Consider the following 15,415-nt stretch of genomic DNA (forward strand, 5'->3'; position numbering starts at 1 on the left):
TTTGAACAGTTATCAAAGGACAATTATGAAATGTAAATATGAAAGGCTGTAATATGATGCCACAAATTTAAAAAAAAATTGTCCTCCCAAAACACTTAGAGCTTGGGTGCGACATGCCTGTTTCAGGAAATATTTTATAGGAGTATTTTGTAAGAAATATTCTTGGAAAATCTAAACTACCTTTTCCTTTCCTCTTCTGCTTTTCCAAAGAGAACATTTTCCTCATATTATTTGCTGAGCAATTCTCGATTACAAAAAAATGGGTCACTTGTGGAAGAAAGAAGTCCTTTTCTAGTTGGACAACTTGTTTAGAAATTGAAGTAAGAATATCTTACTCTTAATTGAGAGCAAGAATAGCACAAGTGTGCGGCACCTGGTGGCTCAGTTGGTTCAGCGTCTGACTTGGGCTGGGGCCATGATCTCGTGGTCCATGACTTCAAGACCCGCATTAGGCTCTGTGCTGACAGCTCCCAGCCTGGAGCCTGCTTCGGATTCTGTGTCTCCCCTTCTCTCGTCCTTCCCATGCTCATGCTCTGTCTTTCTCTCTCTCTCAATAATAAATAAACGTTAAAAAAAAAAAAAGAAAAAAAAAGAATAGTACAAGTGTGTCCAGTACAGAGTAGGGTCATGTTTGCCAAGACAGGAGATAGGTTATCTAATGAGAGATAAGGACTACCCAGGTTAATGTGCTGGCCAAAGGCTTAGAACGAAAAGATTGGGCCAAGACAGGACCTGGCACACTAAGTTTGAGAACATAGGCATGGGGGCTTTATAAATTTTTTTTAAGTTTTATTTATTTATTTTGAGAGAGAGAGAGAGAGAGAGAGCACAAGTGGGGGAGGGACAGAGGAAGAGGGAAAGAGAATCCTGAGCAGACTCTGTACCATCGGCACAGAGCCTGATGCGAGGCCCGAACTCATGAACTGTGAGATCATGACCTGTGCCAAGATCAAGAGTTGGAAGCTTAACCAACTGCACCACCCAGGCACCCCTAGTCCAGGGGCTTTCAATGGAATATTGGGTACTGCCAAGGGGCACTGTTGCTCTAATATGGCCCTGATGCTCCTCAAGTAATGACATCCTGCCTGGACTAGTTCTTGGCCTTCCTGGTATTCGGAAGACCGGTATCTAAACGTCCATCTTTCTTGTTTCATTGCATGTTCCATTGTTGCAGACATTCAACAATGGTGGTTTGGGGCATATGTCCTGAGAGTTGGAGGAATGGAACTCATATTTGTTGACTGACCTACTCTGGAGTGCTGCACACTGCAGCAGACAGTTGATATTACCTAAGTCGTTAATTTTTTGATTGTACAAATACTGCCGTTTCTTCAATATGTGAATACTGACTCAGACAATGTGTAACATTTCTTCAGTGTTTCAGATTAGAAATCTGAAAATTACTTAATTAGCTCAGCAAATATTTTTTTGGCTATTTACTGTGTTGGGCATTGAGTATAAAAAAGTGAACTGAAAGAGATGGTCACTTTCTTCATGACACTTACAATCCAGGGAGACAGATTAACTTTAAATAAATAAACCCCTACAGATATATATAATTACAAATTAAATAGTAATTTATAGTAAATACTATTACAGAAAAAGTTTAGGGGAGTATGAAAGGCAATAATAGTGAGAGGGACATAATTTATTGTTTATTTTTTAATTATTCACTTATTTATTAATTAATTTAGATTGAGGAGTGAAGGAAAGCCTCTCATGAAGGTGACTTTATTTATTTATTTATTTATTTATTTAAAATGTTTATTTATTTTTGAGACAACGCGAGAGACAGAGTGCAAGCAGCGGAGGGGCAGACAGAGGGAGACACAGAATCCGAAGGGGGCTCCACGCCCTGAGCTGTCAGCCCAGAGCATGACGCGGGGCTCGAACTCATGAACTGTGAGATCATGACCTGAGCCTAGGTTGGATGCTTAACGGACTGAGCCACCCAGGCGCCCCAAAAGTGACATGATTTAGATTCTAAATTTCTGTGTTAGATTTATAACTAATCTCTTGCTTCCATTTTCTTTTGCCTTTGCTCCATCTTGCAGATCATCTATTTAGATTTTTTTTTAAATCTTACTTTAATTAAGGCATCTAAGAGTTTGAAGGGATATTTAGAGGTGATGTAGTATAAATTGCTGTTATTAGTCAAGGTGGATGAATCACTATTACAGGCCTAAATTTTAGTGGCCTAATACAATAAAGGCTGGTTTCTTGCAGGCTCACAGTGTAATGCAGTTTGGCAGGGGAGTGTCTCTATGTAGTCATTTAGTAGTTCAGGTCACTTCCATTTAGTGGGTCAGTTACCCCCTAGGTTTTCACCTCCTCCACTGGAACCATCTCAAATTTCCAAAAGGGAGAATTCGAATATCTAACTTGGATGAGATGCTTTCTTGGGTCCAAACAACTGAGCCATGAAGAGGGGCTGGTGAAGTACTTTAAACATGGGTACAGGGGTACCTGGGTGGCTCAGTCAGTTAAGCGTGTGACTTTGCTCAGGTTATGATCTTGCGGTTCATGAGTTCAAGCCCCAGCTTAGAGCTTGGAGCCTGCTTCAGATTCCGTGTCTTCCTCTCTGGCCCTCACCTGCTCACACTCTGTCTCTGTCTCTTTCTCTCTCAAAAGTAAACAAATATTTTAAAAAATGTGGCTGCAGTGGTCATTTTTTGAATTGGACCATTTACACAGAAGGGGAAATGAGCCGGGCAGATACCATCCAACCAGGTATTATTCATGCAGCCATTTTTACTTCATATGACAGATCTTCACATATTTGAAGAAAATAGCCAGTCATCTTCTTTCTCATGAGCTTCATTCTTTTCTTTTCAGGGTAAACATTGTCTGTTTTCTGCAGCTTGTGCAATTCAGGTTATTTAAACTAGCTCATCAACTTCCCTCCTCACATTTCAATTGTGAACTTCCTTCAAATTTCCTCCCTCTAAGAAGACGTCCTTAATTAACTCCAGTCCTTAATAATTATTCTTTAGTTCTCTGGGACGCTGGGTGGTTCAGTTGGTTAAGTGTCTGACTTTGATTTTAGCTCAGATTGTGATCTCATGGTCATGGGATCCAGCCCCAGGTGGGGCTCCATGCTGACAGCATGGAGCCTGCTTGGGATTCTCTCTCCCTCTCTCTCTGCTCCTCCCTTGGGTGCATGTGCATGCATGCATGCATGCATGGTCTCTCTAGCTCTTTCTCAAAGTAAACATTTAATAATTATTCCCTCGTGCTCAATTCCTACATGACTTGATCCACCCAATCAAGTGACCCTTAAACTTGCTTGTACTTTTGCATAGTGTTAACCTTTAGCTCTTAAAATTCTATGTCTTGCCTTGCACCCTTCACAAAAAAAATAACTCAAAATGAATAATAGGTCTAAATGTAAAATGCAAGAGCGCCTGGGTGGCTCATTTGGTTAAGCATCCAACATGTGATCTTAGCTCAGGTCTTGATCTCAGGGTCGTGAGTTCAAGCCATGCCTAACTTAGAGCTCACTTAACGACAAAAACAAATAAAACAAAATATAAAATGCAAAATTATAAAACTCCTAGAAGATAACGTAGGAGAATACCAAGCTGACTTTAGGTATAATGATGTTTTTAAAAATACAACACCAAAGGCATAAACCCATGAAGTAAACAATTGAGAAAGTGGGTTGAATTAAAATTAAAAATTTCTCCTCTGTGAAAGACAATATCAAGAGAATTAGAAGACAAGCCACAGCCTGGGAGAAAATATTTGCAAAAGACACATCTGACACAAGACTGTTATCCAAAGTATACAAAGAACTCAATATTCAGCAGTGAAAAAGCAAACAACCCAATTAAAAACATGGGTCAGTGGTTTTAATATACCACTCACCACAGAAGATGTACAGATGGCAAATAAGCATATGGAAAGATGCTCCACATCATATGTCATTAGGGAAATGCAAATTAAGACAACAATGAGATATCACTACACACCTATGACAAGGCCCAAAATCCAGAACACTGATAACTCCAAATACTGGCAAAGATGTGGGGAGCGACAGGAAATATCATACGTTGCTGATGGGAATGCAAAATGGCATAGCCAACACATTTTGGTGAATGTCTTGCAAAACTAAACATACTCTTATCATATAATACAGCAATTGTGCTCCTTGGTACTTACCCAGAGGAGTTGAAGACTACGTCTGCACAAAAACCTGCACATGGATGTTTATAGAAGCTTTGTTTATAATTGCCAAAACTTGGAAGCAACCAAGATGTCCTTAAGTATGTGAGTGGGTAAATAAACTATGGTACATCCACACAAGGGAAATGTTTAGTGCTAAGAAGAAATGAACTATCAAGCCATGAAAAAAACACGAAGAAAACTTAAATGCATATTATTACTAAGTGCAAGAAGCCACTGTGAAAAGGCTACATACTGTATAGTTCCAACTATAAGAAATTCCAAAAAAGGCAAAATATGGAGACAATAAAAAGATGAGTTGTTTCCAGGGGTAAGAGTAGGGAAACATGAATAGGAAGAGCACAGAACATTTTTAGGACAGTGTAAATACTCTGTATGATATAATGATAGGTCATTATACTCGTGTCTCAATCCACAGGATGTAAAACACCAAGAGTGAAGTGTAAAGTAAACTATAGACAATGAGTAATTATGATACACCAATGTAATTTCCCCCTTGGTAAAAAACATACTATTCTAGTGAGTGATATTGGTAATAGGCAAGGTTATGCAGTTGTAGAGACAGGAAGTATATTGGAAATCTCTATACCTACCTCTCAATTTTGTGTTTGTGTGAGAGAGAGAGAGAGAGAGCAGGGAAGGGGCAGAGAGAGAGGGAGAGAGAGAGAGAATACCAACAGGTTCTGCACTGACAGTATGGAGCCCAACATGGGGCTGGAACTCATGAACTGCAAGATCATGACCTGAGTTAAAATCAGGGTCAGACACTTAACCAATTGAACCATGCAGGCACCCTTCACTCTGAGTTATATTGATCAGAAAGGAGATCTGTTTTATTGAAGGGAAGAAATGTATTCACTTTAGTAGTTATTAGAAACAGAATATGTTAGATCAGTAAATTCAGGAGGGACATTGGAAGTAACAGACAAGATAAAGAGGATGAGGTTCTCTAATGTTTACATTCCTGTGACTCCAGTGCAGAGAGCCAAGAACAAAGCTGAAGTTTAGCCAGGAGGAGAAGGTCCAACTGTAATTGAACTCTGCAGGTGCTGTTCCCAGTTTTTGAAATTTCAGGATCCCCTCCTCAATCTCCTAAAACAACAACAGCATGCAAATGAAGTAAATGGTAATTAGGTGTGACGTAACCTGTGTAATTAAGGCTGAAGCAACACGTGGTATGGTTAGCTTCATTTGGAGAACCATCTCAGTGGTGATTTGGGAGGGGTATGTATCACAGCAAAGGAAAAGACCATGAGTATAAGTTTATACTAACTCCGTGAACTTAAGTGCTTTTTAGGTACTGTGGGCTTGTTAATATGCTACTGGACCTATTTGGTTAGTTTAAGGATAAAGTGAAAAACATTAGTCCATGTGGCCGTGTCTGTTCCATCTGAAAACTGCAAGTGTGGGAGTGAACATTTTCTCCACGTTCAGCCCTGGGAGACCATGACACTTATCTTCTTGCTGGTTTTTATGAATGAAACGGGATTAATAGCTACCTATTATATGTAATTATTAATAGTATAATTATGGTTATTATAAAATATTGCTGTTACAGTTATTAATTCAGCTTGCCCCCTGTGTACTCCTGTCCCCAGTTTCTGTCAGGATGGCTGAGCCCATGCAAGGGCTTGGGATAGGAAGGAAGAGAGTCAACATTCAGGGCTGCCTCTGGAACCCTTCTTCCATTGCAAACAAACCCCTCTATTGCCCCGGCTTTTCTTCATAATGCTCCCTCCATTTTATGGCTTTAACTGAAATCTGAATCCCACAGATGACTAAAGAAAAGGCTGTGATGGTAAATGGGTGGATGCTGACCTGTTGTTCAGCTTTGTTTGTAGCCACTTCTAAACCGACGGTGGTCAAACCTTAGCAAGCCTCTGCACCACTTGGAGGGCTTCTTAAAACACAGATTTCTGAGCCCACTGCCAGCTTCTGATTCAGTAGATCTGGAGTGGAGGCTAGAGTTTGCATTTCTAACAAGTTCCTGGGTGGAGCTGGTGTAACTTATCTAGGAACTAGACTCTGAGAATCACCATTGGAAATCATTATTCCTTTATGCTGGTGAAAATGTTCCTCTTCCTTTGATACCTTTGACATTATGCCATGCACTCTCCAACTTGTAGTTGCTGTCTACTGACATTCCAGTCACCCCATACACACACTCTCAGAAGATCTTATGGCACTATGAAATAATAGAAAAAGTAGGGGTGCTTGGGTGTCTCAATCGGTTAAGTGTCTGACACTTGATTTTGGCTCAGGTCATGATCTCATGGTTTGTGAGATTGAGCCCCGAGTCAGACTCCCTGCTGACAGCAAGGAGCCTGCTTGGGATTTTCTTTTTCTCTCTCTCTCTGCCTCTCTCCTGCTCTCTCTCTTTCTTTCAAAATAAATTTAAAAACTTTAAAAAAATGGAAAAAAATATATTGGTCTCTGCCCCTGGTTCCTGGCACAGGGCTCCTACAACCCTTGTGATTTCCTAAATGATAAGAACACAAGGAGCACCTCTTGCTCTAATATTTGTCTTTGACCTCCATCCCTGGCACAGGTCTCCTAAAACCCTTGTAAATTCCTAAAGAATAAGAGCACTGAGAACATTTTTTTTTCTATTGAGGTCACTCTGGGTGAGTTCCTGGATGGCTCCAAGATAGACACTGGTCCCCAGAACAACCAATCCAAGATTAAAAGCTTAGAATTTTCAGGCCTACCCCACACTCTCCAGAGAGGGAAGAAGGGCTGGAAACAGAGTAAATAATTGATCATGCATACATGAGGAAGCATCCATAACATTCCAGTAGTGTTTGGGTTCAGGGAGCTTCTAGGTGGGGAACACATGAATACCAGGAGGATGACATACCTCTTTTTTTTTTTTTAATTTTTTTTTCAACGTTTATTTATTTTTGGGACAGAGAGAGACAGCATGAACGGGCGAGGGGCAGAGAGAGAGGGAGACACAGAATTGGAAACAGGCTCCAGGCTCTGAGCCATCAGCCCAGAGCCCGACGCGGGGCTCGAACTCACGGACCGCGAGATCGTGACCTGGCTGAAGTCGGATGCTTAACCGACTGCGCCACCCAGGCGCCCCAGGATGACATACCTCAACTCCATGGGGACAGAGGCTTCTGCACCAGAAATGCTACCACACTTCACCCTATGTTTCTCTTCATCTGACTATTCATCTGTATCCTTTATCATATCCTTTAAGAAACTGACAAACCTAAGTGTTTCCCTGAGTTATGTGAGCTGCTGTAGCAAATGAATCAAACCCAAGTTGGGGGTCTTTGGAACCTCCAATCTATAGCCAGCTGGTCAGAAGTCCAGGTGATAATTTGGATTTACAACTTGCATTTGATGTGTGTTTTCCACCGGGGGGGGGGCAGTCTTGTGAGACTGAGGCCTTAACCTGTGGGATCTGACACTATATCTGGGTAGATAGTATCAGAACTGAGTTAAATTGTAAGATACCCAGCCTGTATCCCAGAGAATCACTTGGTATGGGGAAAAGCCTCCACATATCTGGTAACCAGAAGTGACCAGAAGTGAAGTGTTCTGGGTAAAAGTAAAGGAGACTCCTAGGAAAGAAACACACAGGGAAGAACTGGATTTTCCCCACAGAAGGAGGAAAACGAGTTTTCCTGTTATAGATGCCCAGTTCACTGTCTTCCCTGCTACTCCAGCTCCCGAGGTTTTCTGAGGAGTTTCAGCATCCAGGGGACCTTTTAGCATCCTAGCTTTCAGAATGTATTTACCTCCTCGGGTCCATAGATTTTCCCTTCAACTCTTTTTTTTTTAAAGTAGGCTCCATACCCAGGGCAGAGCCCAATACAGGAGTTGAACTCATGACCCTGAGATCAAGACTTGAGCTTAAGAGTCAGACACTTAAGTAACTGAGCCACCCAGGCACCCCAATTTTCCCCTCAACTCCTTTTTTTTTAAGTTTATTTATTTTGAGAGAGAGAGTGAGAGAGCTGTGCATGTGCAGGAGAGGGGCAGAGAGGGAGGGAGAAAGAATCCCAAGCAGTCTTTGCTCTGTCAGCTTGGAGCCCTACTGGAGCTTGATCTCACAAACTGTGAGATCATGACCTGGCCCAAAATCAAGAGTCAGACTCTTAACTGACTGAACCACCCAGGTGCCCCTTCCCCAACTCTTAAATCTCATTTCCATTACCCACTTGGAGAGTTACAGCTGAAGTTTATCATCACTCTGAGCTTCTCTACCATATACAATGTGAATTTTACTTTTTTTCTTTGTACCCCTAACATCTACTCTTAATTCTTGCATCTCTCTGCAACTCCACTGACTATTTGAGCACAAGGAGAGCTTGATCCCCTTGATCCCTCTATTTAATTCATCTTTTACTCCCTGCTTGGCTTCTCACCCTTCTCTATACAGCTTGGAAACCACAGTTGATCATTAGAATTGCTCTCAGTTTATTTGCAATCTTTCTACCACTCTTTCTAGTGACCAATGCTGTGTCATTGCCACAACCTGTCATTTCCATTTTTCAATGTGCTGGCAGAGGTGATAAGATATAAACACACATAACTGCAATATGCAGCGGTATTCCATAACAATTATAAGCATAATACAGAAATCCATGACCTTGTAAAGGTGGGAAAGAGCACATCTAGTTAACAATGATCAGAAAAATCTTCAAGTCTATTATGGAAGATACAAATATGAGTAAAACACTACTAGAACCTAACACACTTTAAGCATAGGTATGGTAATTTATATTAATTTCAGTGATAGAACCTAGCAGTTCTTAGACAATTAATGAGTTGTATCTTCTCTAGTATGACTCTTTGTCCATTACGCAGTGCGGTGTGAAAAACCTTAAGGGTGCTCAAGTGAATAAATTTTAAAAAGCAATTATCACCTTGTGTGTGGGTCAATACTCACATATATTTGTTGTATAAATATAGAAAAATCTGGGGAGGATAAATACTGTCTTGCTTTACCCCTCAGTATAATGTTTTCATTTGTGATTAGGTGAATGCTCCCCTTTACAATGTAAACTTTTCCAATAAAAACAAAAATATTATTTTGGAGAAGAAGGAAATTAACTTGCTTTTGGCAAAAAGTAGTAGAAATAATATGTCTTATATTTCCTGAGGACCTTCCATATGTCAGGCAAATGTTACTTTATTTATCTGTCACCGTCTCCCTGCAAGCCACCCTCCCTGGGTGGCTGGCTCTTAGTTTTGGCTCAGGTCATGATCTCATGATTCGTGAGTTTGAGCCCTGCATTGGGCTCCAAGCTGGCAGTGCAGAGCCTGCTCGGGATTATTTTTCTCTCCCTCTCTCTGCCCTTCCCCTGCTTGCACTCCCTCTCAAAAATAAATGAATGAAACAAAACAAAAAGGGCTATAGTAGGTATTATCTTCATTTTTCAAATGGGACTGAAAGAAATTATTGTAGTTCATCAATTCTGAGATGACATTTTAAAAGAATACTTGAATGGGGGCACCTGGGTGGCTCAGTTGGTCGAGCATCTGACTCTTGATTTCTGCTCAGGTCATGATCCCAGGGTTGTGGGATGGAGCCCTGCTTCTGGCTCTGTCTGCAGTGTGCATGGAGCCTGCTTAGGATTCTCTCTCTCTTCCTCTGCCCCTCTCTTGCACTTGTGCTCTCTCTCTCTAAAATTAAAAAAAATTAAACATTAAAATTTTTTAATTTTAAGAGAATATTTGAATGAATCTTACAATTGATGGTGTCTTAGATTTGATAAAATAAGCTGCACTATTATTAACACATATAATGTTCTCATTCATGGTTGAATTGACTCTAATTCCTGTGCTTTTTCCCCCATTAAATTGCATTATTTCTTCTTTTTTTATTTTTTTTTTCAACATTTATTTATTTTTGGGACAGAGAGAGACAGAGCATGAACGGGGGAGGGGCAGAGAGAGAGAGGGAGACACAGAATCGGAAACAGGCTCCAGGCTCTGAGCCATCAGCCCAGAGCCGGACGCGGGGCTCAAACTCCCGGACCGCGAGATCGTGACCTGGCTGAAGTCGGACGCTTAACCGACTGCGCCACCCAGGCGCCCCTATTTCTTCTTTTTTTTAAAGTTTTAATTTATTTTATTTAGTAATTTCTACCCCCAACATGGGCTCAAACTCATGATCTTGAGATTAAGAGTTGCATGCTCTTCTGACGGAGCCAGCCAGGTGCCCAACCGCATTCTTTTCTAATAAAAACAGACTTTTTGCTCCTTCTCCAAATTTTCTTTTTCTCTCCCTCTTATACACACATGCACACACATTCCTTCCCCCTTTCTCTCTCACATGTCCTTACATCTCAGTCCAAGCTAAAAATATCCTGCTCGTAAGATGCTCTGCCTTATGTCAAGCCTTACGCTTATTTTGAGTTTAGCCATGATGAACTTCATCTGTCTAACTGATGTGTTTGTCTCCTTTCTCCTGCTAAATTACTCAGTTAATCTGTTTGGTTCAATTCCATTTTACCCACAACCCTTTAGAATCAGGTGCCTTGACAGTGAGGAAGAAGCTAATATCTCTTATAAATATGGTTAATTGGACAAATTAATTCTGGCTGATAAAATAAAGGTGTTTTTATTTTTCTTGGGCAAGGTAGCTGCCCTTGGCCAGTGCTTCTCAAACTGGGCACACCACCTTAAACACTTAGTCTACCATCTTGGAACATCAATTTTGGTTGAAGATTTGCTTGGAGGGGAAGTAGGACATTGAAAAATGTAAACCAAACTCTTTGAGGGCAGATTTTATCTTAAAGCAAATGTGAATTATCGAATAGAATGAAGTATCCATATGCATTTTTAAAATATATTTAAAAAATTTTTATTTAAATTCTACTTACTAAACATATAGTGTAATATTTGTTTCAGGAGTAGGATTTTTTTTTTTTAGAGCCGTAAAGAGGAGTGGTTAAAATAAACACAACATTTGACATTAAAAATATCAGAAAAGTGGAGGGGTGAGGGGAGGAGGGAGGGAATACATGGGAACAAGGAAACTTTTGAGGGTGATGGCTATGTTCGCTGTCTTGATTGTGGAAGACAGGTTAAGATTTATTAAATTGCACACTGTGATTATGGAGTTTATTTTATGTCAATTGTACCTCAACAAACACCTAGTGCTCATCACAACTAGTGCCCTCTTTAATACCTATCACCTATTTAGCCCATCTTCCCACCCATCTCCCCATAAAGCAACCCTCAGTTTGTTCTCTATAGTTAAGAGTCTCTTATGGTTTGCCTCTCTATCTTTTTTCCCCCTTCCCCTATGTCTGTCTGTTTTGTTTCTTAAATTCCATGTATAATTGAAATCGTATGGTATTTGTCTTTTTCTGACTGACTTATTTCACTTAGCATGATACACTCTAGTTCCATCCACGTTGTTGCAAATGGCAAGATTTAATTCTTTTTGATGGCTGACTAGTATTTCATCATATATATATATATATATATATATATATATAATATAATATATATATATAATATATATATATAACATCTTCTTTAACCATTTGTCAGTCGATGAATATTTGGGCTCTGGCTATTGTTGATAATACCGCTATAAATATTGGGGGTGGATGTGCCCCTTTGAATCAGTATTTTTGTATCCTTTGGGTAATGCAATTGCTGAGTCATAAGGTAATTCTATTTTTAACACGTTGAGGAAACTCCATACTGTTCTCCAGAATGGCTACACCACTTTGCATTCCCACCAACAGTGTAAGAGGGTTCCCCTTTCTCTGCATCCTCACCAACATCTGTTTTTTCCTGAGTTGTTAATTATAGCCATTCTGACAGGTGTGAGGTGATATCTCATTGTGGTTTTGATTTGTATTTCCCTGATGATGAGTGATGTTGAGCATCTTTTCATATGTCTGTTAGCCATCTGGATGTCATCTTTGGAAAAATATCTGTTCATGTCTTCTCCCATTTCTTCACTGGGTTATTTGTTTTTGGGGGTGTTGAGTTTGTTATTTACAGATTTTGGATGCTAACCCTTTATCAGATATGTCATTTGAAAATATCTTCTCCCATTTCATAGGGTGCCTTTTACTTTTGTTGATTGTTCTCTTCTCTGTGCAGTTTTTTTTTTTTTTATCTTGATGAAGTGCCAATAGTTCATTTTTGCTTTTGTTTTCCTTGTCTTTGGAGACGTATCTAGTAAGAAGTTGCTCTGGCCAAGGTCAAAGAGGTTGCTGCTTGTGTTCTTCTCTAGGATTTTGATGATTTCCTGTCTCACATTTAAGTCTTTCATCCATTTTGAATTTATTTTAGTGTATGGTGTAAGAAAGTGGTCCAATTTCATTCTTCTGACTGTCTCTGTCCAGGTTTCTCAATGCCATTTGTTGAAGAGAGTTTTTCCATTGGACATTCTTTCCTTCTTTGTCAAAGATTAGTTAGTCATATAGTTGTGAGTCCACAACTCACAACTTGTTGAAGAGAGTTTTTCCATTGGACATTCTTTCCTTCTTTGTCAAAGATTAGTCATATAGTTGTGAGTCCACAACGCACAACTTGTTGAAGAGAGTTGCAGAGAGTTTTTCCATTGGACATTCTTTCCTTCTTTGTCAGAGATTAGTTAGTCATATAGTTGTGAGTCCATTTCTGAGTTTTCTATTCTGTTCCATTGATCTATATATGTGTTTTTGTGCCAGTGCCATACTGTCTTGATAATTACAGCTTTGTAATACAGCCTAAAGTCCAGAATTGTGATTCCTCTCACTTTGCTTTTCTTTTTCAAGATTGTTTTGGCTATCAGGGTCTTTTGTGGTTCCATAATGCTGGTGGTATTTTGATAGGGATTGCATTAAATGTGTAGATTGCTTTGGGTAGCACAGACCCAAAGCATGGAGTGTGGAATTCTATGAGCATGGAATGCTTTTCCATTTCTTTGTGTCCTCTTCAATTTCTGTCATAAGTGTTCTATAGTTTTCAGAGTACAGATCTTTTACCTCTTTGGTTAGGTTTAGTCTAGATATCTTATGGTTTTGATGCAATTGTAAATGAGGCTGATTCCTTGCTTTCTCTTTCTACTGCTTCATTGTTGGTGTACAGAAATGCAACAGATTGATGCACATTGATTTTATATCCTGCAACTGTACTGAATTTGTGTATCAGTTCTAGAAATTTTTTGGTGGAGTCTGTGAAGTTTTCTACATAGAGTATAATGTCATCTGCGAATAGTGATAGTTTAACGTCTTCCTTGCTGATTTGGATGTCTTTTATTTCTTTGTGTTGTCTGATTGCTGAGGCTAGGACTTCCAGTACTATGTTAAATAAAAATGGTGAGAGTGGATATCCTTGTCTTATTCCTGACTGTAGAGGAAATGCTCTCAGTTTTTCCCCACTGAGGATAATATTTGCTGTAAATCTTTCATATATGACCTTTATGATATTGAGGAATGTTCCCTCTATCCCTACTTTGTTGAGGGTTTTTAATCAAGAATGGGGGCACCTGGATGACTCAGTCATTTAAGTGTCTGACTTTGGCTCAGGTCATGATCTCACAGTTCATGGATTCCAGTCCCACATCGGGCTCTGTGTTGACATCTCAGAGCCTGGAGCCTGCTTTGGGTTCTGTCTCCCTCTCTCTCTGCCCCTCCCCTGCTCATGCTCTGTCTCTATCTTTGTCAAAAATAAATAAACATTAAAAAAAAAACTTAACAAAAAATAATGGATGCTGTATTTTGTCAAATGCTTTTTCTGCATCTGTTGAAAGGGTCCTGTGGTTCTTATCCTTTCTTTTATTAATGTGGTGTATTACATTGATTGATTTGCGAATATTGAACCAAACCTGCAGCTCAGGAATAAATCCCACTTGATCGTGGTGAATGATTCTTTTAATGTACTATTGGATTTCATTTGCTAGTCTTAATGAGAATTTTTGCATCCATATTCATCAGGGATATTGGCTGGTAATTCTCTTTTTTAGTGTGGTCTTTGTCTGGTTTTGGAATAGGTAATGCTGACCTTGTAGATGAATTTGGGAGTATTCCTTCCATTTCTCTTTTTTGAACAGTTTGAGAAAAATAGATATTAACTGTTATTTAAATGTCTGATAGAATTCCCTGGGAAGCCTTCTGGTCCTGGACTTTTGTTTGTTGGGAGATTTTTGATTAAGGATTCAATTTCTTCACTGGTTATGGGTCTGCTCAAATTTTCTATTTCTTCCTGTTTCAGTTTTTGTAGTTTGTGAGTTTCTAGGAATTTATCCATTTCTTCCAGATTTCCCAGTTTGTTGGCATATAATTATTCATAATATTCTCTTATATTGCTGTATTTCTGTGGTGTTGTTTGTGATCTCTCCTCTTTCATTCATGATTTTATTTCTTTGGGTCCTTTCTTCTTTTTGATAAGTCTGGCTAGGGGGTTATCAACTTTATAAATTATTTCAAAGAACCAGCTCCTAGTTTCATTGACCTGTTCTACTGTTTTTGTAATTTCTCTCTCTATATTTTTCCTGCTCTAATCTTTATTATTTCCCTTCTGCCATTTTTTTTTTTTCTTTGCTGTTCCCTTTCTAGCTCCTTTTTAAGGTTAGGTTGTATATTTGAAATTTTTCTTGCTTTTTGATGTAGGCTTGTCTTGCTATGTACTTACCTCTTCTGACCACTTTTGCTGCATCCCAAGAGTTTTGGACTGTCACATTTTCATTTTCATTTTTTTTTTAATTGTTTATTTATTTTTGGGAGAGAGACAGAGCACAAGTGGGGGAGGGGCAGAGAGGGGGACACAGAATCCGAAGCAGGCTCCAGGGTCCAAGCCCTCAGCACCTGAGTCCCAACGTGGGGCTCAAACCCATGAATTGCAAGATCCATGACCTGAACCAAAGTCAGATGCTTAACAGACTGAGCCATACAGGCCCCTCTCATTTTCATTTTCATTTGCTTCCATGTATTTTTTAATTTCTTCCTTAATTTCCTGGTTAACACATTCATTGCTTTGTAGCATGTTCTTTAACCTTCATGTATTTGTGGTCTTTCCAAATTTTTTCTTGTGATTGACTTCAAGTTTCATAGTGTTGTGGTCTGAAAATGTGAATGGTATGATTTCAATCTTTGTGTACTGTTGAGGGCTGGTTTGTGACCCAGTATGTTATCTATTCTGGAGAATGTTCCATGTGCACTTGGGAAGAATGTGTATTCTACTGCTTTAGGATGGAATGTTCTGAATATATCTGTTAAGTCCATCTCATCCAGTCCATCTCATCAAAGCTATTGTTTCCTTGTTG

At 39.5% G+C, this 15,415-nt stretch overlaps 1 long non-coding RNA gene across 2 annotated transcripts in view; it reads left to right on the plus strand.

The window, feature by feature from the left end:
• Positions 1-214: 214 nt before the first annotated feature.
• LOC121029619 (uncharacterized) overlaps positions 215-15,415 on the plus strand; it is a 34,324-nt gene continuing 19,123 nt past the window's right edge. For both annotated transcript variants that reach the window (XR_005789800.1, XR_005789801.1), the window contains exon 1: positions 215-320. This is a non-coding gene — a long non-coding RNA (uncharacterized LOC121029619). The remainder of the gene's footprint in view (positions 321-15,415) is intronic.

The sequence above is a fragment of the Herpailurus yagouaroundi genome, unplaced genomic scaffold, assembly GCF_014898765.1.
Source record: "Herpailurus yagouaroundi ecotype Mexico unplaced genomic scaffold, PumYag 139, whole genome shotgun sequence".
Lineage (NCBI taxonomy): Eukaryota > Metazoa > Chordata > Mammalia > Carnivora > Felidae > Herpailurus > Herpailurus yagouaroundi.